We start from the raw sequence: 9,963 nt of genomic DNA, 5'->3' as shown, positions 1-9,963 counted from the left end.
AGCATGACATATGACACAAGGAAGACGCCAGTGGGAGAGCTGCAGTGCACCTCTACCAAATGCAGAACCGAGTTGGTTTTTCCCCCCTAACATGAAGGTGGCAGCAAAGGGAAGTCAAAGATTTGTATGGGTAAAATACTTAAATCCAGCCCTTAGACTTCAGTTCCTTTGATGCCTGTAGCGTCTGAAGTGGGATTATAAAGTTTTGGGCAAATATGGAAAAGCTGGATAGGTTTGACATAACAGTTTTTGTATCAGACAAAGCAAGTACAGAAGCTAGTGGCAGAGGGAGACTCTGAATCCCTGCTTTGTCTTTTGTTGCACAAAAAGACAGTTTGGTTACAGCTTGTCCCTGTCATTTTCTGGGCTAAACACTTCCAGAGGACTCCAGGTAGGTGAACCAGAAGAAAGAAAATCAATAATAAAAGAAAAAATGTGGTTACAGTTTGTGTTTATCTGAACACACAGCACGTCAGGGTAGCTGGAGCCAGTGGCAGCAGACATCCCACATAAGCTGTTTCCACTGCAGTTAACCTCCTTCCATCACAAAAAAGGATAACTCTTTTATAATAGATGGGGGAAGGGCGGTTAAATTCCTCAGCCTCATTTGTAGCTACAGCAGCCTTATTAAAATCACTGAAAGACGCATGTTAGAAACACTCATTAAGCATCAATGTAGAGCGTACAGTAAAACCAAGGGGTAAATCCTAAACTACTACTACTTCCCTTCTTCCTTAGCCAAAGACAGAGCTATTGGAAAACATGTCAGAGAGTGACAGCCGCAGAGTCAGGGCAGCCATTTAGCATAACCTTTCCCTTACGAGTTACAGAAATGGAGGCCAAAAAAAAAAAAAAAAAGGAAAAAAAAACATTTATTGAGTTCCCCCAAGCTGACCAGTGCAAGCACAGGAACGAGAAGCCGAGCCTGTGGACTCGCAGTATGCACTTGGGGTCAGCAGCAATACTGGAGGGCGCTGTGATTTAAAGATATACTCCCTGCAATTTACTGCTCTGGTCCTTGTGAAATGCCTTACCCAATGGACTATCCCAACACGGAACACAAAAGTACAGCTTTCCAAATCCAGAAAATACAGTTATTGCATATAACTATCACTTAACTCTGAAAAATAGAAAAATAAACATGCCCTATGACAGGCCCTCAGAGAACTGCAATTTGCCCAAAAGTGGGAGGAGGAAGACTATTAATTCAAGTCTCAAAAATGTAACAAGATCTAAAGTTAATCTCTCTAGATGTCTCATGGTTGTTTTTTAAAATTATTTATTTTCTCCATAAATACATATCCTTTTGTTAGTTAATATTTTTTTCCAGATTAAGGGCTGTATTATCACCATAAGTACCCTTGATTAATAGTTGTATGGGACTAGATCATCCTTATTCTTTCTTTTTTCATCTTTCTTTCTTTCTTTCTTTTGATATTCTGAGGTGCTCAACATATTCTTTAGGATGTTACCTGAATGTAGATAGGCCTGCTTTAAAAATTGCGTATTATCCCAAGCAGCATTTTGAGAAAGCCCCTACTTCTGAAGTACATAGAATACCAGTGCCTACTGGTATTCTTACTACTGCATCAACACCACTGTGACAGTAATACTTGCATTATAGGGACTATTTGATGTCTTAGAGCAAACTGCACATACTGAGAGGATATTTGTGACCGTTACCTAGTTTTCCTTCCCACAAAGCTTCAGTTATTGGTGAGGGCAAACGAGATGTCTGCATCCCTGGAGAAAAATGACTGGAGCCAGTCAGAAGACTTCATCTAGAGATGAGTTCTGCAATCAGCCAAGCTAAATATTCTGGCCTCGCATCCACAAATGCAAATTTGAGCTCCACTAGCTGAGGCCTACTGCCTATCAGAAAGCGAAAGAAGCAGCATTTTGTGTAGCTGCCTTGCAATGAAGCTGTGCCTCTGCAACTAACAACAGGTAAAGGCATCAGGAAGACTCAAGAACTCTCATGAGATTATCTGATGCAGCACACAGCCCTGATGCAAGTTTTGACTTCCTGCAAACTTCTTCACGGGGCACAAAACCTACAGAAATAAATCAAGTTGCGCACTATAGGCTGGGCAGCGTGTCAGAGCAGACATGTTGGCTTATTGGTTATGGCTGCACTGTGAGATCTTCCAAGGAAAGCAGATCCGAGTTAGGCAGCTTGGGTTTTCCTTCTATAAACGGTGACTGCACTGTGGCCCTCCCCAAACAGAAAAGCTTAGGATAAGAAGGAATAAACATTAGGATAAGAAGGAATAAACATCATTAGTTTCTTCTGAGATTGTCCAGAAGTTGCAAAGGTTTTTGGAATAATGAGCAGGCACAACACAGCCTTTCAGTTGCCAGACAGAGGATAGACCTTATGTCCTTTCCACAAGATATTTTTCTCCACCCACCTCACCTCTGTTTTCTCCAAATTTACTGAAAACACATTTTTGTTCCCAACAGGAAGGCTGTATGTGTGTCTGATGAAGGGCTGTATTCAGGGTGTGACACACACAAAGCAATACTCTGTAATTTTCACAGACACGTGGGGTCTGTGTCGCCTCCGTGTAACTGCTTCACTGCTCCTAAACCACAGGCTCGGTCTTTGTCAACAGCCTCAGACAGCGGCTGGGGGCGCGGGAAGAGGCGACTGGCCTCGTCCCTGGCGCAGGAACATTCCCGAGTGGCACCAAAAGAGCCACAGCCGACATTATAATTAAGAGTAAATTTGATCTACGATCGAATTTTAAAAATGTTTTCTTTGCACTGTTGAAACAGCGCATCTTTTACCGCCCAATTTGCCCGCGCGGCCCTGCGCACTGCCATGATGGGCTGGGACGCCTCTCCCCCAACACGGCTTGGCTTCGGAGGCTGGGGGAACGCGGCCAAGCTGGTGCTCCCAGGGAGGGCATCCCGCTGCCGAGGGGCCACAGCCAGGGCACGCGCCCTGCCTTGCACCTGGCGTTAAACACTTGGGCTTGGCTGGGCAAACAGCGTGCCCAGCTGAGTCCAACCACACTGGCATTAAAAAAAAAAAAAAAAAAAAAAAGCTTGAAAAATCACCAGGAAATTTTCAGTTGCATGAAAACTGCATTTTCATCTAAATGAGCATGAAAGGTATTTGGTAGCTCTGTCCAGAAAATCCTGCACTCTCAAATACCAGAGAAAGGGCCATACGTATACCGATGCTCAAGTCAGTGGTAAGTACCTATAACATTTAATGCACTGGTTATAAATGACCCCTTGATTTTTTTCCACAGGAAAGTTTTCCAGAGTCTGTCTCATTATAAGTTCTCCTAATGAGTTGATTGAAACGTTGAGAAAAGAATTCCTTCTGGTGAAATTTTTCCATTTGTCAGATAGACTGTTTTTTATGACTGATGATGTATAAAAACAGAGCATTTCTGGATGATTGAAACATTCTGATGCTATCTGAGTAGATGTTGCATTCTTTCATTTGAAAATGCTATTTTATGTGCAGCATCAGTGGCTGTTTTTGGAAGCGGTGGTCTTGGTTAGGAAAGAAAGGAGAACTTGAGAGAGAGGACAGAGGAAACAGGGCTGCGTTTGGTGGACAGGAAATCTGATTTCTGCCTTTTCTGTTTGCATCATGGCAAAACTGATGCTTTACTCCATGATAGCTCCTGCTTCTTAAAGAAAGAGAAGACAAAGGTAGGAAGCCCTTTCAGTCCTGAATGCACATCGGTCATTTCCCGAGCCCTGAGCCTGCTTCCCTGGGGCACGCTGCAAGGGCCCTGCTGCCTCCTTCCTTCGGAGGGAGGAGGAGGAGGACGACGACAACCACGGGACAGGAAGAATCACACCGTTGAAGCACTCAGAAAGAGCAGCAAAGAGAGCACGAGCTTTGTGATAATCGCAGAAAACCACACATTGAAAAAATTTATGAGCACTGCCTACTCTATTTGCTGAATGAGCTGGAGTCCCAAGGGGAAAATCGCAGATTGAGACTATACTCATTTATACACCCAAGGAAGCAAAAGAAAGGTCACATGTAAGCTTTCAGTTCTGTCATTTCCTATCTTTCTAATTACATGATGATAAAACTGAATTCATCCTGCTATCTGGGTGACCTACATCTTTCAGGATCTCCCTTCCGCTCCTTTAACTCCAAAAGCAGATGGTGCTGTCTCTGGTGATGCCTCATCCTCTTCTTTACTTGACACAATTAGCTTCAGACACTTAACTCCTATGAGGAGTTCACACACCCTTTCCTGAGTATTACTTACTGTTCATTCATCAGCGTGATCCCCGTTGCCCGCTCCTGTTAGTCTCTCCAATAAAGTAACCCAAATCACTGTTAATCTATTTATGACAAACTCTGTCTTCATAGGACAAACACTACCTTTAAGGTTGGCCAGAACAAACTACTTCAGGCCAGGACTCTGAGAGCACTGAGCTTTCCCTTTGACCCCCAAAATCATATTTTGGGCCTCACTGTGTATTTTGTGCTGCCACTAGATGAATTCTGGTCTATGCAAGGAACTTAAATAAGCAACAGCCAAATGTAAAGGCAGTTACTCACTATGTAGCACCCAGGTTTGGGCATTTTGAGCATGGCTTTCAGAAAGCCCAAGAGGGGATATAAGTTACAGAAACTGAGTCCTTTCAAGTTTATCTGAACATCACATGATAGATATTTTGATGCCATGAATGTCTCAGATGAAGAAATTTCTAGCTAACAGGCAAGAAAATTCTTCTCCTTGGTTTCTGAATTAGAGTAAGAACTGAGGAATAGGTCTTTCTTGCTTGCATCTTCACATTTAAGTACAGAAAGAGCTTTTGGTCCAACAGCATAAGCACATACATTTTTTCCCCACAGTTTTTAACCTAGATTCTTAAAGATTTCCACACTGCCTGCCGAAAGATTGTATAACTACTTTAACAGTTTTGTGCTGCTTGGGATCAGTAATTGAAATGGCTGTTTGAAGTTAGATTCAACTTTAAGCAGAAATCAAGATCGCACATGAATCTCATAAGTTAAAATTAGTTGCCTTTCTTCGCATTTTTTCCCTAGGGTGCTGGATCTATTTGCCCAACTTTCAGTTTCAGGAGTATGACAATAATAGAGTAAACAAACCTTACGCAAATACTTGTGCTTAAGTAAGAAATGGAGAGGAAACAGAATCAAAAATTGTCACAACCTAGTTGAGCTTCTTGGTACGTTTGAAATTCAGCCTCTAGATGGAAGACCTTCCACCTTCTACTATGTTTGCTGCAGATTGTGTATTGTTTATTTGCTTTGACAGATTATCTGTTTAAGACAGATCTTCAGTAGGTGCTCCTCCAAGATTTTATCTTAGAGTGAAAAATTTCTAGAATTAACTTATCTTGGGCAGACTTATGAATATAATCTCATACAATCAGCTTGGAACCTTCGAAGCCTACTCTAAAACATAATGCACACCTATTCAGCAGTACTACAATACTGTATCAATTAATGCCTGCCACCTGTCTCTGTACAAGCTGAACAATCAATACAGGTAACACGAAACCATGAAATGGAATATATGCGGCTGTTTTGCATGCAAGTAATGAATTTACTTCACATAGTAAAAGCCAAACTAATAAAAATTTACTTCTGCCCACAAAATCAAAAAGCCCAGAAACCTCACAGAAAAAAAAATAGTAGTTTGAGGCCCTGCAACCACATGCTCTACACAAAATGAATTATTAAGAAGGCTACATGAATCCTAAGACATTAAGTGACACTACGTGTACTGTACATGCTCCTAAGCCCGCAGGAGCTGTGGATTTCTCCACTGCTCAGCTTAAGAGATAAGGCAGCGTGTTTCAGCAAGAAAAGAAACAGCCTCCGAGAAAAATAGTTGCCCTTCTCTATGCCATGGTTGATTGGGAAGACTCTGCGACAAATATGCAGTTAACGGAGGGATTCAGGCAATCTCTTGCTCACCTGCTGCAAGTCAAAGATACTGGGATTTACAAGGTCAGTGGCAAATCTCTCTCTCCAATCAATATTCTGCTTTACTAGCTCTCAGGCAGAGAGGGCATGAGAGTCTCCAAACGTGGCCAGTCCCCCAATCTATTGATCACTGTTCCCTGGGAAACTGAAGAGTGGTGGCTGTGCAGCTGTGTAAAAGAGAAATAAATTACTTTTTGTCTAAATAAATACTTGATGACAATGCACAGACAGTAACAGTAAAACTGTTAAGACTTTCAGAGACATAGGTACCTCCTCGTAGCTTCGGCAAATTTGGTAAAACTCTCGTATTCATGGATTTGCCTCCTCCCGGAGGTCTATTTAAATGCCTGCTTTCTCTGGAGTTTCCTGTAATACATCAACTTCTGACACTCTTTCCTGGACTATCAACTTGATAATGTCAGCCTGATATTTATGGAGGCTGTGATTTTTACTGAGGGAGAAATGAGTTTTGCTGCCCAGAGTATGAACGCTGACCTTCTTCAGGAACATGGCTGTGGAAAAGCTTCCTGGACGGAGTAATTAGGAGCACAAAACCCAAGGACGGTGGTTATCATCAACTATTGCAAGCCTATGGGCTTGCAAGGCAGGATTCAAACTTCACAGTGTGACCTTGAATAAGATGATAAATATGTTTCATATAAATATATAAAACATTCCATATTATTATGGTGGCATATAAAGGAGAACAGTGCTTTCTTTCACCAAAAACAGGGCAGGATCGTGCCGCTGAAGTGAATGACTCTAGCTTTGGCTAGCAGCTGAGGGTTGCCATGACATATTCACAACATATGTATTCCTAACCCTTGCTTTTTCATCTCTCTCCCTCTTTGTGGGCAGTAATGACATGCTGTCAACTTTACTCTTCCAAAGACTTCCCGAAAGTCTAAAAATCCCTCAGTTTGCCTCAGTGCAGGAGCTACGTATAAAGATAAGGAAGGGAGCAATGCTCATCAGATTTATAACCTCAGGAAGGAGGGCTAAGTCTCTGTTTTTTAATATATAGACACTGTTTAGAGGCCTCCCAGAGTCCCAGGGCACATATTAATCACAGGCTAAGCACTGCATTGCTGCTAATCAAAGACTTCGGTATAGCTGCACTTGCACAATCAGAAGAGGAATGCACTACTATACTAGATCTCTGAAAATATTTCCTATATTTTTCTTAAAATTAATTGCTTTTTTAGGTTCCCAGAAGGAACCTCAGTGAATTTTGGCACAAAAGTTTTCCCTTTTATCTTGAGAGCCTTTGAATTGCTCTCGGTTAAAAATAGAAAAATACTAAACGCATCAGAAAAACACATACTGGAAAAAAAAATGTAAAGTTACAGCTTATCATATTAATTATCGTTTCTCAGAGCTGAAAGTGGAATACTTTAAGATATTGAGAGTAAAAGAATAAGAGGTGCCATGTTTTTCTGTTTGATGAAGAATGAGTCACTCAGATAAAACTTGCCTGTGAAACATCAGGATGTACTCTCTACAGAAGTTTCCTTTACAATTACCTTTTAATCATGTTTACAGTAACTGATTTTGGAAAAATGTTACACTCTCAGCCTTCTGGGTCCCTTTTCGTTGAAAAAATATTTTGGATTCACTTTATGGAAATCCTTATCTAAAGAATGAGCCGGCGACTTAAGTTCATGCAATGGATGACACCTGTGTGCCGGAGTAACCATATCTCCCAGCATGTTTGTCCTTTACTGAAAACGGATGGCAGGAGGCGTGCCTTTGCCCCTTGTCTCTAGGCCCCTCTTCATCTCAGAGCAAACCTTTCCATCCACAGCCACAGCTGTATGGAGTCTAGACCTACAGGCATCCCAGCAGCACTGCCGAAATACACGCAGGCAACTGGGAGCCAAAATGTGCTGCTGTTTCCACTGCAATATAGATAACCTTTAGGCACGGCAGGGTACAAAGGCGGTGGCAAGCGAAGAGCTAAAAGGGCAAACAAAAGGTGAGATGGAAAAAAATAAGCATGTGGGCAGTGAGCAAAGTTGAGACACAGAACACCAGAGATATAAGGCCGGCAGGGGGAAACAGATAAAACCTGCGAAACTGTCCCACTGAGGCAGCTGTACATGTTCCCATCCCACCTACACCAACAGCTTCCTGTGGCTCCCCTTCCCCTCCTAATCATTTTCTGTGAGCTAAAACTCACAGCCGGGCATTTTGTTCCTCCTTTGCAATTTTCAGATACATTCCCTGAACTCAAGCAATGAAGGCCGCAAAATAAGAAAATAACTCAAAATAAGACTATATCTCAAAATAAGAAAATAACTCAGTGACCAACCGCCCACGTGCACCATCTCTCATCCTCCCTTCCGCAGTGCCTTGCTTGTAGGAAAGAAGTGGTAGTCCACCACACTCCTTTAGAAAAACAAAAGAATGGGAGTCAACTATTTATAAGCAGTTTTGCTACAATGGGAATAAAGCAGTCCAGCCCTTATCTTCCCTTTCCAAACTGGGTCATTATATCAACAGAACTGCTCACAGGGAGCAAGGCAAACTGTGGTCAGTGGGTCTCACCTCTTCCTGCACAACAACTTGGGCAGGGAAAAAAAGACATGCTGTGAGGAAAGCACTCTGAACTTTCTCAGGATATGGAGCTAAAAGGCTGAGGCTTGCTGGCAGCCAGCTCTCTTGAGATTACGAAGCAGAAAGAAAACATCCTTAAAATTAGATTCAGTGAGAGGTTTTAATTCCCACCACCATGGGAGAAAATAATTCTTTTTTCAAGTTGGGGCAGAAAAGCATCGTTCCTAGTACTGTTTTTACTTTGTGCATTACACTGCTTCAATCCTATAATAACAGAAACAAATAACACAAGAAAGTGGAGCCAGATCTCCACATTAATACCCAAAGATTTTTTCCAGCTTAAACCTACTAGGTGTATACACCTGGGCCATTTCTCGTCCCCCTTTTCTTATTAGGACACTGACAGTATTTTTTGTATTGCACCTTCTACATTCAAATCCTTTCCTACTACAAGAATCAGTGTGCTGAGGATTTCCCTACTGGTGGTGAGGAAAGATGAAAGTCTCTGATAAGCAGCAAAATCAGAGGTTTTCCTCCTGGATGACAAGATCCCCTGGACAATCCAGACACACCGCACGCACAGAGTGGAATGGTTGTGCTCTGATAGCTGCTTCTCAGGGGTCTTTTGAGGTGGTCCCAGGCCCTGTAGATGCCTCTTCCCCTGGGTCTAAAAATTTCACTCTAGAAAAGAAATGAATTCCTGATACAACTTTTTTTTTTTTTTTGAATTTTTCATATGACTTTAAAAAGGTAGTGATTCGTTCAAGTTAGTACTTAGGAAGGAGGGGGAAAGTCCTCTTTTTCTTGGAAGCAATTACATCTGCTCCAGAAATGAAAGCTCCTATCTGGAAGCAACAACGTGGGAAAAGAGTTGCAAAGCAAAGAGCCCAAAACCTGCGGCCCTAAAGACGACGCTGAGGGGAGCAGAGAGCAGATGGGGAGCAGAAGTACTAGAAGGGATTGTGCAATATTTGAAACTACACAGAAAAATACCTAGCTGGCTAAAATTAAACCTGGAAGCAAGGACTTGCCTACAAGAACATCATGACTTGGGAGCAAGATGTGTATAGGCCCTTTATTTCTGTTCTATCACTTCAGTTTTCTGTTTCTAAAAAGTGAAGAACTTTAGCTTATATTGTAACAAAACTTATCCTTTTGAATTTAAGAGTCATTCTGATTTTTGGTGGAAAAACATATCTAGGGAAAAAGCTACTCAGAAACAGCTCAAAGCTGGGATCAACCCAGGATCACCTCACAGAAGTCAGCAGACTGCACTGAAAGTTACGTACTAGTTGTATGTTCCTATGTGCTAAAACAGAGGATAAAATGCTTAAGATCAGTGTTCAGATAGTTAATAAATATGAGATTACATGTGACCTTAGAAGGAACCTGGAGTATCCCAGAAGGTTTTCTGCAAGAATGAACACTAAACACCTGTATTTCCACATTATTCTGTTGGATCATGT

General features: G+C 41.9%; 1 protein-coding gene across 8 annotated transcripts in view; it reads right to left on the bottom strand.

Moving 5' to 3' along the window:
* LOC104144206 (OX-2 membrane glycoprotein) overlaps positions 1–9,963 on the bottom strand; it is a 66,501-nt gene that overhangs the window by 32,244 nt on the left and 24,294 nt on the right. The window lies entirely within an intron of this gene.

The sequence above is a fragment of the Struthio camelus genome, chromosome 1 (genome assembly GCF_040807025.1).
Source record: "Struthio camelus isolate bStrCam1 chromosome 1, bStrCam1.hap1, whole genome shotgun sequence".
Classification (NCBI taxonomy): Eukaryota; Metazoa; Chordata; class Aves; order Struthioniformes; family Struthionidae; genus Struthio; species Struthio camelus.
The sequence above is the reverse complement of the archived record's forward strand: the minus strand, read 5'-3'. Positions and strand labels throughout refer to the sequence as shown.